Source organism: Aythya ferina, assembly GCF_964211825.1.
Source record: "Aythya ferina genome assembly, chromosome: 1".
In the NCBI taxonomy this organism is placed as follows: domain Eukaryota; kingdom Metazoa; phylum Chordata; class Aves; order Anseriformes; family Anatidae; genus Aythya; species Aythya ferina.
This window is the reverse complement of record NC_140296.1, coordinates 20,808,618-20,825,915: the sequence shown is the minus strand read 5'-3', so window position 1 is coordinate 20,825,915 and position 17,298 is coordinate 20,808,618. Positions and strand designations below refer to the sequence as shown.

At 44.9% G+C, this 17,298-nt stretch overlaps 1 long non-coding RNA gene across 2 annotated transcripts in view; it reads left to right on the top strand.

Moving 5' to 3' along the window:
* The window catches only part of LOC311439656, a 39,173-nt gene extending 25,581 nt beyond the window's left edge, over positions 1 to 13,592 (top strand). The window contains exons 1-4 of one of the 2 annotated variants that reach the window (XR_014694886.1): positions 8,725 to 8,806; positions 10,026 to 10,161; positions 10,738 to 10,805; positions 11,086 to 13,592. This is a non-coding gene — a long non-coding RNA (uncharacterized lncRNA). Of the gene's footprint in view, positions 1 to 8,724; positions 8,807 to 10,022; positions 10,162 to 10,737; positions 10,806 to 11,085 lie in introns of those variants that run through there. The other variant, XR_014694885.1, reaches the window with a different exon arrangement.
* The last annotated feature ends 3,706 nt before the right edge of the window (positions 13,593 to 17,298 follow it).

Below are 17,298 nucleotides of genomic sequence, written 5' to 3'. Positions count from 1 at the left end.
AAGTGATCATATAGAATTTGTTTTCTAGGGGCTCACATTAAGCAGACGCCTGCTCCTACCTACCACATTGCACATCTGCTTCCAATTAAAACCATTTCGCAGTCCTTTGGGGGTGGGAGGGAGGCTCAAAGGTTTCTGCAAAGGGTTATTTCAGCAGCCCTGGATGCTGCTGTGGCAGATGAGGAGCAAGAACCTGCTTCTAATGACACATCACTCCTTTTGCTCTGCAAGGACCCTGAGCACTTGACTCAGAGACTCAGTTAGATGTTAGGAACAGGAGGTCTCTTGTTCTCACTAATAAGGACTTGTCCTTGACAGCTATGTGTTTTTTTCCAGCTTAAGTAAACCGCTTGTTTTAAAAGATACAGATGGAAACAGAGTCCCTAAACATTTTAAATAGAACAAGACAAGCACAAGAAGGAAAAGACAGGAGTTAGTTGAAGTATAACTCCCATGGCTACTCCAAAGACTAACAAATAATCCTTGCTGATAACAAATAACCTGTGTGCCATGGTGTGAGTCAGGGACTCTTTCTCCAGCCTTCCTTGTTGGTGTCATTTGGAATTCATGGCTCCCTTGGACAGCAGAGAGATTTGAGTGAAGATCTGGCTGATGGTCCTGAATAAGCAGAGTATGACAGGTTAGAAGTGCAGCAGCAGCATGGAGGTGTGGGGTAGCTGGGGAGGTTTAGGAAGCTAAACCCAAGGCAGCCCAAGAGCCCTGTGGGCAGAGGTGTCCTTGTCTGCTTCATAGGGAGGTGGTTGCCTCCAGGGCACCTATGTGCCTCAGGGTGCCTCAAGAAGTAAATGAAGACATATGCTTCACTTCAACATATATATTATGGGATAAAAGCACTTTTCTCTCTCACAGGAATACTAAGTTTATGCAGTTCAGACTGTAATGCAGATGCTGAAATGGTGAAGGCGTTACAGATATTGCAACATCAGATAGTGGAGTTGGTGGGATGTTTACATGTGTTACGTGTCCTTAAGTAACTGTGTATCCAGTTTAAGCCAACTTTCATTTTTAGCTTCTTTTTCTTTTTATTTATATATTTATTTACTTTTAAGGGTGGACAAAAATATAGATGCTCAAAAAAACTGGGATACTGGTATTCTTCAGCTGCAGGAGATCACAGCATGGGAACACGTGGTGCTGAGCTGCTGGGAACAGATAGGGCAGCTTGCAGAATGCAAAGTAAACAAAAACCCTGTGGCCACAGTATCTCAAGGACAGAAATTACACTAGATCTGTATGTCATGTAAAGCACATCTCTTCTGTTCCTGCCCAGCTATATGTGTTCACCTGTGAAGATGAAAATACAAGCAAATTTTGCAATAAAATAGTTTTGAATAAATGTAGGTGAATGTGTCTTAGTAAATATGGGTAGTGAAAAACCTGCCCTTGGTTATGGCTGTGAAGATACTGGCTAAGCCAAGCCCTAAAGTGGGCACAAAGAACATCTATTTTATTAAAGTGATGTAAAGAATCAGAGATATGATAATCACAGAAATCAAACGGATTGAGTGTTTCTTAAGAAAAAATGAAAACATCGAAAAATCCAACCAGTCGTGGCCTGTCTTTACAGTAGGAATATGTTACATCTGCCTCCATCCTTCAGTTTCTACCCTTCACATTCTGCACTAATAGATTTTGTTTACTGACAGATAACAAATCAAACAAAAGCATAGCACTCACAGTGAAGAAATCAATCCTGCTATTCTTTTCCTTATAAACATTTTTTTTTTTTCTGTGACAATAAATTAGGCTTTTGACCCTTAAAATTAAAACGTATCTAGTCATTATCATGCCATATTTGGGGTCTGATTATGCAGCCACTGCATCAGAACAGCTTCATTCAAATCAGAAATGCTCCTATGCAGTAGCTGCATAAAGGGTGCTTGCACCCATTGCAGCACTGCCTATGCTTTCTCAGATGCTTTCTCAGAGGCTTAGGATATTTCTGTCTGTGATCACTACATGATGTCGAATTTGCCTGCAGTTGTTTTTCTTATAGGTTCTGAAAGAAAACCCCATAAATCTGCAAGTTTTATGAAAAAACGCTTGGACCAGATTACACGGTTAAGTTGACTTGTCTACGCCGAACCTTAATTCTCTCTCAAGATGTAACATGTATTCAGACTGATTTAAAATAAATGACTGTATTGGAAAACAAAACAGACATCAGAACGCAAGCACAAAGGCAAATGTCAGCCCCTGGCTCTGTAACAATTGGGATCCTCAATCTGAGCCATGAAACCTTACATTTCTGCCTGAGCTCAGGCAAACACTCAGCACTATTTATAGCACTGCCTTTTACTACCCTTCTGTTAGAATAGGCTTCATCGGAGGATTTACATGACTAACCAAAAGCAAAAGCCTTTTGTACTTCGTTTCCATAAGAGAAGGCCAGTGTGAAGCTGGTGTTCACTGGGCTGGATTACAGAAACTATCAGTTACTAGAAAACCAATTATTAATTCAAAGGCATCTGTTACCATGGCATAGGTCTCCTCTTCCCTCTCCATGCCCTAGATTTAACACCAGTGATGGGAGCTTAGGGAAAGCTCAAAGAGAAAGGTTCTTACCTCTGAAAAATAAGATGCATAGTCAAGAAAGACTGCCTGTTTTCATGGCAACTAAGGAGTAAAGGGTTAAGACCCAGGAGATGGCTCTGAACCAGCAGACAGCACAAAAGACTCCTATTAGCAAATCAAGAGCCCAATGTGCTCTCATTTCCCCCCTTGTATCTTCAGTTAAACCCTTTGGGCCACAAAGTTACTGTTCCTGCCAAGGACAACAATTGGCAGAAGGTGATTAGTTTGGATTCTGCTACACACTCTTCAGTCTCAGGAAAATGAAAACCAACCCTCCCTTCACCCTCTGCTCTGATTTCCAGGGCCAGACAGGCCTACCAGCTAGCCCCCATCCTCTCGTCTCGCTGGGCCAGCTGCGTTTGCCCAGGCTTTCCCCAGGGATGCCACTTTTTCACAGATGCCTGCCTTTCTCTGCCTTCCAGATGGCAACAGGCTTCTTAACAAGCTCCCCAATTCCTCTTTCCCCCGTTGGGACTTTTATTTCAGTGTTATCTTGTCACATCTGTTTCTCTGTGGTCGGATGATGTACGGGAGCACATCACCCCGTGATTCTTCAAGGGGGAAGGGACCAAGCTGCAGCTCCCAGGCTGTTTCAGACCTTCCCACTGGAGACTTGCCCCCACGCAGCGAGGATTGCCGATGCCCTGGTGGGCCAGTAACAGCCCCAGCTGCCGAGCAGAGGCAAGGAGCACTTTGTTGAGCTTTGCAGGCTGCTTGTTTCCTAGTCTTGATCCACTTCACTGAATTTACTCTCTCCTCCCTAGAGCTTTTCTACACGGCTTCACGAGGCGTCCAGGTGCTGTTACAGGGCTGTTTGACATGGCTGGGGAAGGAGGAGAGTGGCTGGAGAGTAGGGCAGGGGACTGCAGGTTATGATATACTTTTACACATGTTCTCCATGACCTTCAGCACAAAACTGCACCTCTTTGCTTTTTCCACCTCTAAATGGGGATGACAGTGATTCTGCTGAAGGAGAGACATTGCAGGGCTAAATCCTTTGTGTTTTACCCCACTATCCGTGATGTGAGATGTTAATACACCTGTCCCTATACCTGGCTACAAATGCTCTTGAGACCAGTTGACATTCATTTCTCCTGTGTCCTGCACAGCTTTTGCTGATTGCCACAGACAATTTTATGAAACGGATTGAAGAAACACCAGACTAAGGAGTAATGCCAGTTGTACAGGGATGTTTTAAATGCTGGTCCTACAGGGGTCTTTTGCTTCCTTCCTCACTTCCAGTTTTTGACTTAGGATGGCAACAGCAGTTGCTCATTGCTCCCACAAAGCAGACGTCTTTGAGATCTGATGAGCCTGGTGTTGAGCCTCACAAAGTGACTCAATGTCTCTGGAAAAGGGCAGCGTAGGAACTGATATTTTGGTTAAACTGGTGCCCCACCTGATCAGGCAGTCTATTGCCAAACACAGCTGTCAGCAGAGGAGGTATTTTATGATGACAGATAAAGGCCCTATAGAGGGTAATTGTGCAGCACCTGGTTGGCAGAAGAGGCACCCCATTAACTTCAGGTAGTGGTTTGTCTCTGTTTTGATAAAAGTTATTTGTATCTCTCATTACTACAGAAGAAACGATTTGCATTTGCATAAATACTCACTTTTAGAGACTCTTTTGAGGTTCTTTGCTTCAATAATATCCTGTGGCTATGAGGTGCCACACATCAATCATGCTCTACTAACAGAGAAAGAAAAAAGACCCCTACGAGATCTGAGAGAAAAGCCGAGGAAATCTGAGGTGGTATGTAATCCTTTTTTAATTGGGCAGCCTCAAAAAGAAAGATAAGAGAAGGAAACCATCCGGGTGAGGTGCACGATGTCACCGTGAGGTTGGTTGAAGTTGCCTCATTACTTATGGAGGACTCATGAATTTACAAAGAGGAAAGTCAATTTTATTTTTAGGGATATTAGTCTGGAGATAAAAGGGATCTCCCCTGTGCTGGTGCCCGGCTGGGTTGCACAAAAGCATTGTGTTGTGGAACGGACGTACTGGAAAACCTAACCCTGAAAGCATTTGTTTCAAAATCATGTGGTATTTTGTGCTTGGGTATTTTTTTTCTTGGGTTTATTCTCCCTTTGTGTTTCAAGGGCCGGCATTCAAGATTTGGGTGCTGACCATCCCGGCATTCAAGATTTGGATGGCTGGACCATCGGGCAGCTGCCCCCAGCAGCATCACGGTGGGGGCAAGCTGATGCTTCAGCTCCCTGCTGCATCACCTGTGCTGAGGCGTGCTCGTTAGATGTTACATCCCAAGGGAGATATGCTAGTTAATTTAACAAGGTTTTGTTGTGGGCTCTATTTCAGTGACCGTTTTTTGGTCCCAAAGCAATATCCTGAGTATCTCATCTCACCTCTTGGGTCTCCTCATAGGTGTTAATGCTCTGTCTTGAATTATCCCACCCCTACCCAAGCAGGGACACCCAGAGCAGGCTGCCCAGGCCCACGTCCAGGCGGCTTTTGGAGCTCCCCAAGGAGGAGACCCCACAGCCTCTCTGGGCAGCCTGTGCCAGGGCTCCGTCACCCGCCCAGCACAGCAGTGCTGCCTGGTGCTCAGAGGGAGCCTGCCTGGGGTGAGCCAACCCACCTCTTTGGGTGTTTGCCCATGGACATCCTATGGGCAGCCTCACATTGTCCCAGTGCAGTGAGGCCTGGGCCATGGCCAGGGTTTGGTGGTGATGCTGGAATAGGGATGGTGAGATAGTGAGTCCTCCTGCACAGCTCTGTCCCCTTTCAGTGCCTGAACAACAAGCTCTTCCCTCATCCCTGGCTGCCGTGAACTGAGCTGAGGACACAGCAGCGCTGCAGCAGTCTCCTCGGCTGCCCTGCTTGCGCTGCACAGCACAGAAGTCACTTGGTGGAGTATCTTCTGCTCCAGCTGCTCTGGGTGCAGGGGAGGAACCCTATTTGTGGCTGCTGTTCCCGTTCGAGCCCCTGCTGGCTCCAGGTACCATCCTCCCCTAGGATGCTCTGGATCAGCTGCTGCACATTAACTCTGATATTATTCATCACCAAGACAAGTGATAACTTCCTTCCCCCTTGCTGTTGCCAGCCTCTCCTGTGCGGTTTAAGAAGCACACCCGTGCCGAGTGCCACATACCCACAGCAGGGCTGGTTTGCTGCCAGGGGTCTCAGTGGAGACACCAGGGCTCTGGCCCTGCCTCCCGAGGGCAGCCCCCAGCTTTGCACCTCGCTGAGTCCGGGAGAGGCTCAGCACTTCCCAGAGGGCTTTGAAACCCCCCCCGTGTTAGAAAAGCTGCAGAGCTTGCACGGCACAACTTCGACTTCTGTACAATTTTATAATTTCCTTTAATTGCTTCAAGCACTCTGATTTTTATACCGTTGTGAAAGGATCTTTGTTTACAACGATTGTGGAGGATAATATTTCTAGCATGGGTAACCATGGCAATGAATAATTCTATTCTCGGGAGCTGTGCCAGCTGCACTAATGCCTTATAGTAGCACTCAGGCAGTTTGCTAATGAGAGACGTCTTGTTTGTTGTAGGAGGACATTTTCTCCTTGTCCACGCATTAGTCTGTAGTTTCTTAAGAGCACATTCTTCATCAGCAATGCTTGGAGAGAAAAACTAAAACAAACCAAGCACATCTCGGCTACAGAGCTGCTCTTGCATGTAAGATTTTCCTATTTTTTCTCTGAGATTGTATCATAAGATATGTTATTTAAGGAAAGTTTTGCTATGCAGTAGTCTGCTCTGTTTTTATTACCACCTTCAAAGATAAAGATGAGCTTAGGGTGCTCTAGAGCAGCTGTTTGTTGCACAAAAAGATATCACCCTATAAGCTGCTCTAGTCAGATATGTGGCTTCTATCTCTAGAGGAAAGAGTTTAACTATTTTAGAAAACTACTTTTACAAACCATTTGGTTTGAGTAAAGAATCCTTCAAAATTATATTTATAAAAATATAAGTCACACCTTGGAGCTGAGTTACTTTGACACCAAAGCATTGAAATTGATTGAAATATTGTCTCTCATCTATATACAAACACAATTGTTACATATGTTAAAAAATCTTTAACACATATATTTTACATTATTAGTGATTTAAATGTTTAAAATTATTTTAACAATAAAAGTTCCAAAATGGAGTATTTTTAGCTTAAATGAATTGGGAAACCCTTTGTTCAGTAGAAACTCTTGGTTAATAGCTACACTACAGTTCCTGTCACTACGTGACCTGTGGTCTCTGAGCATAAAACCAATCTGGTGGAGTAAAGCATCCTCTCTCGTTTTCAGAAAACCATTAACAATCCCAAGTCTATTATCCAAAATTGGTGTTCTTAGGAAAGATTTATGGAGTAAACATTGAACTAGACAAAGGAGTTTGGAATGGTTGTAACTCAAGGTTTCTTGAAAAGCACTTTTGTCCTTGGGTCTTGGATCAGAGGGAAAGGTGAACATGTCCAAATAAAAATCACACCACAGACCTTCAGCTTTTCCATGTGTTGCAAAGTGAATTGATCTCTCTCTTTTTTTTTTTTTTTTTTTAATTTATTATTATTTTTGTGGTTAGTGACTAGCTGCCCTACTTTGTAGGCTCTGTTGCCACCAGTCTGTGTGTGCTGGACATCTGCCCAGAGCCAGCTATTGTGACTGACCCCCTCCCACGGCTCCCCTCATTGACCACCTGTGCTTTGCTCTCAGAAAAGGTGCTCTTCCCATGTCCCTAAAGACAAAGCAAGGTCCAGAAAATGTAGTTTCCTAACAAGTTCAGTTTGGGCTGAGTTAAATGAGAAAAATTTAACTTCCCAAACAGCATGTGTTTTTTGTGATTGTGGTTCTGCTCAGCCTGGGCCAGCTCGGTTCTCCACAGCTCTGTAACACCCCCACCTTTTCATCACATAAAAAACTAGGTCAGTCCCAAAATGAAAACAGCAATGAAAAGCTGTGGTGATTTTCCACAAAGCTGTCACAACTCAATTGTTGACTTTTTTTTCTTCCCAGTTTTCTTTTCCCAGGTGAGAGCATTGCTCGTGTTTCACCCAGACCATCAAGTTTTTGTCTCTTCCTCTGCCCCTGAAGCTACAAATGCTTGTTTTGTGAAAATCTCATTTACTCCTCTCCCTCCATCTCATCCTGGGCTGGGAGCTGAGGGAATGGCCACTGTGGTGGCAGGTCCTCCCTGTGTGGGGACCTCCCTTCAGCTCTGCTTGGAGGATGAATGGACACCAGCTTGTGGTGGATGGAGAACGTGTGGGTTTCCTTCCCTGTGTACATATATATCTGGGCTACCTGCTGTAGTGGTCTTGGTTGAGCAGGGGGGATGGACCAGGCAACCTCCAGAGGCGTCTCCCAGCCTCCTCCATTCTGTAGTTCTGTGGTGTCTGAAGGGATAGCTCAAATAGCTGTCCTGGCCTGGGGACCTTCTTTTTTTGGTTTTTGTTTTTCTCCCTTTATATGAAAGATGCGCATAGAAAGGGAGAGGAAAAGAGGAAGAAAAAGAAGGGAAAAGAAGAAAAGGGGAGAGAGACAAGGTCACTTCATGCAGCTCTGCCAGGTGGCAGAAACCCAAACACAGGCTCTTTATGGAGGTGTAAATCCAGGCCAATGCTCTGCAGAAACTCTTTCCCTCCCAGGCATGGGGATGGCATTCCCAAAAAGCTCCCAGCAAGAGGACCAACACCACAGAGGGTTAAAATGTTATCATTTCCTCAGCGGTCCCCAGTTAGCCCTTTTCGGAGGGCTGCGGTGCTGCTCATTAGAAGCAATTAATCTCCACGCTGTGCTCTGCTGTCAGCCCGTGCCGCCGTCACAGGCCAGCTCACCCGTGAGGGAGCAGCCGGCCGTCCCACACCGCCCGGTGCCTCCGACCATGACTCTCTCCACTCCTGTCCCCTGCAGGTGCTTGGGGTTAAAAGTGTGTGTGGACACATGTAAATGGTGAGGGGAAGCCTGGGCCCCAGATTAGGTTTGGGGTCAAATTTGATGCAGCCATGTGGGTGATGTGAGCCATCCCCTAGTGTCTGGGAGCTCTGCACTAGCTCTGCAGGAGAGGGCTAAAGAGGACTCAGTGTGCTGTTTGGGAAGTTTTCTCTGACAGCTCTTGTCTGTTGCATCAAAGCCAACTGTACATGATGGGCAACGTTGCCATGCTTCTCCAGGAACAGCACTTTTTGGATGACTGCCGCCATCACCAGTCTTTGGTGTCACGAAGACCATAGGAGAAGGCATTGCTCAGCCATGTGAGGAGATGATTTTCAACCCCCTTCAGCCACATACATGGTTGTTGGGCCTCTCTATAAACCTGCTTTCCCTTTGCAGCTATGGTTGATGGAAAGGAGATGGAGTCAAGCATTTTATGGCTGGTTTTACCAGGTAGCACCTGAAGCACTATGTGTCCAAGCAGGTTGTCTGAGGCAGCAGGACCTGGTCTGATTCTTTCTTTCCCATTTATTGATACATCACCTGCAATACAAGCCCCATCTGGAGCTCAACAACTGTTACTTCTACTAGAGATCTCAGTTCTCCTCAACACCACAGAAAGCCTCCCAAAGCATGCATCACCATTGTGTAGACAAGGCCAAATCTACACACCCTCAGTTAGAAAGGTTGGTGGTATTATCCCCCCAAAATGCACGTCCTCATTGAATTTCACACTCTATCACCAGATCGCCCCTACACAACTCTAGTTTTGTACTCCAGTCCCACACCCACGTGTCTACTAATGAACAGCTCCAAAGGAGGAGAAGCAGGAATGGTTTTGGCAGTGTTTCCTTCTTTCCTGGTTGAGCCCAGGAGCCCAATGCCAGGAGCCGACCCTGGCATCTGGCATGGCAGGACAGACGGATGGCAGACGTGGACAGACCAACCTCTGCCTGCAAGCTGCTGCCTCCCAGCCTCGCAAAGTCAGCTCCCTGATGCATGCTCTGATGAGATGCTGCTGCCTTCCCCTGCTGCGCACTCATCCTACACCCCAGTGTGCATTCTCCACACGGCTCCACAGGATGTGTGCAGGGGTAGAAATGTCATGAGGGTGGGGATAGGAAAAGTTCAATGGCTTGTTGAACAGAAGCTGCAGAAAGAGGCATGTAGGGGAGTTCACAAGATTTCACAATGGGAAAAAAGAATTTCTGAATTTGGAAGAAAACACCAATGGAGTTAAACCACATTCATTTTGAAACTCTTTCGCCTGCTTCTTGGCTTAAATTCCAACTCTGGTAGTTTTAAAAAATAAAAAGTTTAAAAGGTGGCAGTACTGTGCAGTGTCTTTTGGGTTTAGGAAGAGGAAATACAGCTTTTTCCCAGTATTGAGCACACACCTGGGAAGAGACTGAGTCTTCCAAGCTGAATCTTCTCTCTATTATTATTGTTATTATTATTATTATTATTATTATTATTATTATTATTATTATTATTATTATTATGTTTTTAATGAATGACTCTGCTGTTATCTTCCAGCAGCTGTTGAGGAACAACCTGCAATGACTCATGATGCTCTCAGACATCCCTGGTGAGGAGTGGGATCTGTGGCCAGGAGCAGAGGGATGATTTGCCACCACCCTGCCTGGCTGTTGTGCTCCTCCCTGTCTCGCCGGAGGTGGAGTGTGGGAAGGGGAGACATCTGGGGTGGGGGAAATACAACTATTTTACCTCTCCTCTGCCCGTAAGTCAGCAGAAGTGCTAAGTGCTTCCAAGAAGAGTCTGCTCAAATCAATAAGGTTACAAAATCAGAAGTAATGCAAAGCAACAGAGTACCCCAGACTACTCCCCTCCCTGACTTGCAGGAGCACAGGTTTTGTCCAGTGTCCATGCTGGGCCAGATTCTTCTCTCAGTTTAACTCATTGTCATCCAGCTATTCTCCAGACCATAAGTGTTTTTTGTTTTGTTTTCCTGTTATCTCTGTAGTCTCCTGAACAATGCAGCACTTTTCTGTGGTTTCTATTTGCACATCAAGTCTGGGGTGCTTGTCTTTGGGGCAGGAGAGAGCTGGCATGAGCCTGCTGGGGACAGCCTGCTGCATCTGGTCCAGGGGCTGCAGACCTGCCTGAAAAACAGAAAAAACAGTGGAGAAGTAACAGCAGCCTTGCTGATTAGCCTTGTTGATTTCCATTATAAAGGAGCACACAGAGTATACAAGTACTTCAGTGCTGTAACTCAGCCCTTTACCCACAGGCAGGATTTGGCCCTCTGTCTGCTGGCACAGGATGTGGAGGGAAGCCACGGAAGAAGGATCTTTCAGGGTGAGTGCATTAACTTGACGTTTTGGGACATAATTCTCAGAGTTAAGCTGCATGAATAGAAATTTTACACTGAAATCTATGATTTCCTCTAAATTCTCTTCTTTTGTGCCTCCTGCATGTGAGCTTTTGTTAGTCAATTGCTACACAGCATTTTACAGCATGTCTTTTGTTCAGTGGTCCTTTCAGCTGTCACACTCTGATCACGTTCAGCTTGGATGTATAGAGCACTTATTGTTTGCTTTGGGAGATTTTTTTAATGAACGTTTCATTTAATATTCAGCCCTCCTTGCCATTTGTCAGCAAGATCAACATCCTGTTGAATTTCACTCGGAGCTACCTCAGTGCTCCAGCGACCGGGCCACGTCTCTGTTCATCGATAGCTGCAACCAGCCACAAGACCGTCTGTGTCAGCCCCACGTATGAGGGAAGAGAACAAAGAACACAGGCATTAATGGGGGTTATCCTCTTTTCCTTTTTCTTCTCTTTTCAGGCACTGACCCATTTCCCCCCATATCGCCTCTCTGGTAAATGTCTAGAGCTCCATCTAAGGGTGTCCTGCCAAGGGGAAAAGAGAATTATCATTGCATTCTTTCCTTGTTTATGCTGCATGGTGCAGGCCTGAAAAGTTTTTCCCTCTTTATACAATAATTTTATCTTGATTTCTTTTTATAATAACTCCAGGGCTTGTCCTGATAGATTTGCTGGATAACTGTAATAGTACAGATATATATAAAAATTACATTGCTGAGAGGAGTAATGATTTTTCATTAAAACTATTAATGTCCTTCAGGGATTTCTTTTCTGCTTCATTGAAATTCCTAAAAATACGTAGAAGAATATATATTCTTGGTAAACGCTTGGATAATTCTTCCACCTTAGCTAAGAGCTGGGAATACCCTGAGACCTCCTGTAAGTTGTTCAGCAAAAATAGAGAAAGGCAAAGTTGACATTTTAGACATATATATTTTTTCATTTAGAGCTATAAGAAAAAGCAGTCCCAATCCTCTAATGCATTGTTTTCATACAGAAGTATAAGCACAAACAAGAGCACAAGCCAATTTCATTTGTTTTCCTTGGTAGGTCACAGCTAACAGAGCAGTTTTTGAAATCCCAGCAACTGCTACTAATCCTGACCTGATTTGCCGTCTCTTTAAAGCATACAAATAAAGCCAGGTTAATAAAGCTCACTTCAGAGACTGTTTTTCCTTCATTTATCTCAACTGGGACTGCTGCAAAAGCAGGAAGACATCACCAGACGTAGAACTGAAGCTCTTAAAAAGCCCTGGGAAAAGGCTTCCCTTTTGCTACAAATGCTGCAAAATTGCCATAATTCTCCCAAGCTATAACAGGGCTCCAGACCCACTTCTTGTCAGTCATCCTGGCAGGATCAATAACTCCAGGAGATGAGGTCAGGATGGGCAAATAAATTGCCATTGAGTACAATAATAAACAGCCTGGCTATAAACTCCCCACATATACATACACATATTCCATTTCCTGCAGAGTTTGTCGTTTAAACTCAAGGCAAGCTGCATTCAGATGGGAGGTTGGGAATAGTGGGGAAGGAGGAAGGAGGTTCACAGGTCAGAACAGCAATCAGTTTAACAGCAGGTGTTTGTGTGGATGTGTTTCAGGATTTTGTTCCATATCTATCCATAATTTTGGGATACTGATGATGTTTTATTACTCTTCCCAGTTCTTGTCTCTAACCACACAGGTTTTGGTGGTTTTTTTTTGAGTCTGAATGACTCTCACTAAAATGTTGGTATCCTATGATGTGCTCTCTCTGCTGTTCCTCCTGTAATTCACCCTGAGTCCCTCCTCAGGACTGAGTGTTGCCAGATTTGTGATCACCTCCCCCCTGCGCATCAGCCCTTCACCAGAGGCTTTCCGCTTGAACTAGAGAAAAGAGATTTCCACCCTAAAAGACCAGAGGGTTATCCTCATCACAGAGCTTTTACTATTGTGTAATATATCTAATATGTCTTCTTTATCCATAAAATAAAAGCATTAATATCTCCATCTGTCAAAGATTATATGTAAACATTCATTCCTCCCAGGATGCGATCCCCATTCCCTTACGTATAAACACTTCTGCCCTAATTCCTGATACAGGGCAACAGTCTCAAAGAGCATTTCAGAAGATATTCATGCTCTACTGATTCATTCTTGTTAAATGTAAATACATACAAAAACATATATGCCTGGACAGGGGCTTCCACAAGTCATCAAATACTCAGTGTCCAAGTAATAAAAGGGCAGCTGATTTTAAGAAACCACAATAATTCCCAACTCTGGGGCAGTTTTGCAGCAGACAGATTAAAAGCCTCCATCTGTATGCTATTTTCCCTGTACATTTTGTATTTTCTCAGTTTGAAACCTTGTTTGGTGCATTTTCTGTGATGGTTGTCATTGGTCTATTAATTACAGCAGCTCCAGGGTAAATTCTGCTTGCATTTTCCTGTAGCTACACAGCATTTCATTTGTCCCCATCTACATAATCCATCTGTGCCCTGACCTGGGAATTGTGTGCAGCCCTAAGTGCCAGGGAATGTGGGCTCAGAGAGTCTCTATGAAATAAAAGGAAGTGGATCTTGCATGATTTTTGGCTTTCTTTTTCTTAGCATCTGATTAAATTAATGTGATTCTGTGCATGAGTCACATAATGCGTCTGTTTGACGTACAGCTTCTCAGTCATGGTGTCTGTTTCTGTGAGGCGCTGGGTATCTGTAAATGGGGTTACGGTTGCTCATCACATCTTGGGATCTGAAGCAGTGCCACGGTCCCTAAGGGTGTCCTAAATCATGCACAGTGTCCCTTTGCCCCTGAGCAAGTTGTGGATTTGACCCATGGGTGCTGGTCCACCTGGTTTCTGCACCCTGAGGACTTCATCAGGGGTTAAACAAGCTCAGCCTGCAGAAGTCTGGGTGTGCACATAAGACAAACTGTAAGACCATAAGCTGGATGACGGTGATTTGGGATGGGAGATGACCATGTCTGGCATCAGGATTCTCTTGAGAGTGTCCAGTGTAGGAGCTGCAGGTGGTCCAGAGGGAACTGAGCTCTCCTGCCCTGAAGCAGCTCTCCTGGGTCCATCCCTGTCACCTGGCCATGGCAGTACTGGTGGTCTCCAGCAGAGCTCTGTCTCACAGGCATGACTCCCCACTCAGATTCTCCCATGGCCATGGTTTATTGCATATTTCCCCTATATAATCCAGATTTACTTACAGTCTGCAAAGGTCTGTGGTATCTCGTTCAGGTGGGCTACGGAAGCCGACCTACCCCATCCCCATCATAGCAACATCTGGCTCTGGCCTACTTCTCCCTGTGTTCTTCAGAGCCTGGTGCTGTTTATTTTATTTTATTTTATTTTATTTTATTTTATTTTATTTTATTTTATTTTATTTTATTTTATTTTATTTTATTTTATTTTTATTTTTAATTGACTATTTTCATTCTTGTAGGGGTGGCTGTAGGAGGACACGAGGCCAACAACAGGTAGGAAACCAGAGCATACAGAGTGTTGGATCTTAGGGAAAGATACACCGAGATGCCTCATACAATTACATCTGTTGGATGAGCTTAAAGCTGTCCCTGCTAATATGCAGCCCACTGAGATATTCTGTAAAAAACAATCCAGATGAAGAGGAAGGATGTGCTCACTTATAAATTGAACAAAACTATTTTTCCTTCTTGTTACCTTTTTCATGGCAGTTGCTGCTCCTTTAAAACACTTGCAGCAAGGACAAAAATGCTTTTTTTTTTTTTTTTTTTTTTCCCTCAAGAAGTGTTTGTCTCCCTGTACTTGAGCCAGCAGGCATATCCTAGAGTCACACAGTCTTGTGTTTTGAGGAGGAGAGGAGGGCTCACAGACCGAGAGCTGGGTACCAGATGCATGTGAACAGCTCGCCTCCTTGCCCCCGGGCTTTCTCTCTCCACAAGTGTGCGTGATGCTGTCTCACTCAAAGATCTTTGAAATCTTTGCCTGGGAGTCACACTGACATTGTTCTCTTTTATTGAAATGATGGTTCTGTGCTGAAAATTCCCTTGCAACTCTCTCTCCTGCTAGGGCAGGCATTGCTGGTTGGTTCCCAACTTTGTGCAGTGTTGAGGTCTGTGCTAACCTTGTCTCTTCTCACTGACTGCTTCAGCGTTGCAGGGAAATGGATGTGAGAGGAGGCTAAAAGAACCAGGACAGGAAACAAACATGAGGAAATAATAGCTTGCAAATGAAGATGGCCTCTGAGGAAACCTGGGAACACGGGTGTGGATCTGTATGAACTAAGTTACAGCAGAAAAACACACCTGGCAATTAAGGAAAATGAAAAATAGGTGAAACTTCACAGTGGGGGTTCTTCCAATGCCCCATCCTCGTGGGAACTATCAGCCCTTGAAACCACCTGCCCTGGAGAATCCCCACTGCAACACAGCTCATAGTTTCCTAGGTACAAGTCCCAGCAAGGGATTTGATCTGTAATCTAGACTGCAGTGTGCAGGACTTTTTTTTTTATTATTTATTTTGTTTTGTTTTCCCATAAAATTTGAGTTTTTCTTGGTGGCAGGGAAAAAGGGCTTTGGCCCCTCCAGAACTTCCCTCCTGATGCTTGAGCCATACATGTGAGGCCATGTCATGTCCCTGTCCTTAGGATGTCACTGGAACATCAAGACCTCAGTCCTCTAATGGACTACTTACCTCTAAAGCAACACATCTGCTGGTGCATGGCCAGTTTTCTCCCTCCTGATGATGCCAGAGACCAGCTTGCAGCACCCTGGCATTACCAGACCTCAAATCAGCCCAGATTTGGAGTCACTGACCTTTCTGGCCTGGGAGAGAGTTCACATGTGAGAGCAGGAGAGATGGAGGTGGAAAGATCCTGTTTTGTGGGTCACAGAGTCACTGCAAGAGAGAAGACTGTCCTGTTTCCTGAGGTGACCAGGACAGGTGATCTCGAAAGGATGGGTTGGAACCAGAAGGTTAGAAGAATTTGTAGTCCAGTGCTCTCTTCTCTGCCCTGTGTCAGTTCAGGGTACATCTGCACAGCCCTGTGACAGTCCCCAGTTCACACAGCTTATATATCCTTTTACTCCCAGGTTCACCTCCAGATTAATCCAACTGGTTCCCTCCGAGATGAAACCCATCACCAAGGGTTGAAGATCCTCTTGTTCCCCTCATCCACCTCCCTTGGCAGAAGATCTGTCTCTGGGCAATATCACCACATGGTGGTGGCAACCCTAGCATGGGGCAGGACCCGGCATCAGGATCCTCTTTTCTTCCCCTCCATCCCCTCTTGGAGGACAGGACACCCCTTCCCTGTGGCTCCAGGACACGAGTCACTTCTGCTCTTCTCCAGCCTTTCCTCAAAGGAGCACCAGACCACATCCCCTCCCCCTCCCCACCATGGTTCAGAGAAGCTGGGCACATTTTGGCACTTAGAATGGGAGGGAGCAGATCCTGAGACTGAGCAGGGCCAGAACATGGGAAGGAGAGGAGCCAGAAAGGGAGAACCAGGCTGCTGCGGATACAGTGACATTATCTGTCAGCTCACAATACTGCTGGTTTTAGGCATTTATACATTTAGGATTGTGACCTTCACCACAGTGGTGACATGTCCCCCATCACTAAGGATAAAAGTATTGCTACAGCTTGAGCTCACTCCATTTGGAGGTATGATACCCTGTTTGTTTGTTTTTCTCATTTTCTTCTGCTAATGTCTTTGGGTCAGCCTGCCCACATTCAAGCTCCACTGTTAAAGCACTCGCTTGCTGGTCTTCAGCACGAGACATGCAACATGGCCAGTGCTTGTCTTTGTGCTTTGATTTTAGGAACTCCTCTTACCAGAGGGAAAACAGATGCTTCCCATCCAGACTAATCATGGAAGAAGTTTTACCCAGGGGATGCATCTGTCCGAATGTAGTTTAAATGTTATCAAATTGGTCAAGTTAGAGCACCAGCAGAGCTCTGCTGCAAGGAACAAAACAAAAGGACTGACTACAGATATTAAAATCTGCGCTTGCATGTGATTCTGGAGACTGTGCAGTGCACTTCACTAGAAACTGAAATACCCTGAGGATAAAACAGCAGCTGGGATTAAAACAAAGCTGGCAGCACTCCAAAGTACCAGTAAATCACGTGGGATTATTACTTTCCAAGAGATTTTACTAGTGTGGAAAGAAAATAAAGTAGAAACTGATTTCTGCTAAACAAAGGAGTTAAGAGGAATTTCCAGTAAAACTAAGCCCTCATCCTGTAAAATCTCAGCCCAGTTCTTAAACCTAAAATTAACAACATTTGAAACTCTAAACCCACTATTTCCAAGCAGGATTGGGGTCTGCCAAGGGCTCTAGCAGTCCATAAGTGGTTATTTCTTCCATGCAGTTTGCAATATGATGTATGGAGAGTGTGGAATAACCAAATCTGCATGCATTTCTTATCTACAAAATTTCTTTTTCTTTTTATTCAGACAGTGAACATTAACACAAAGAAGAGCAAGCA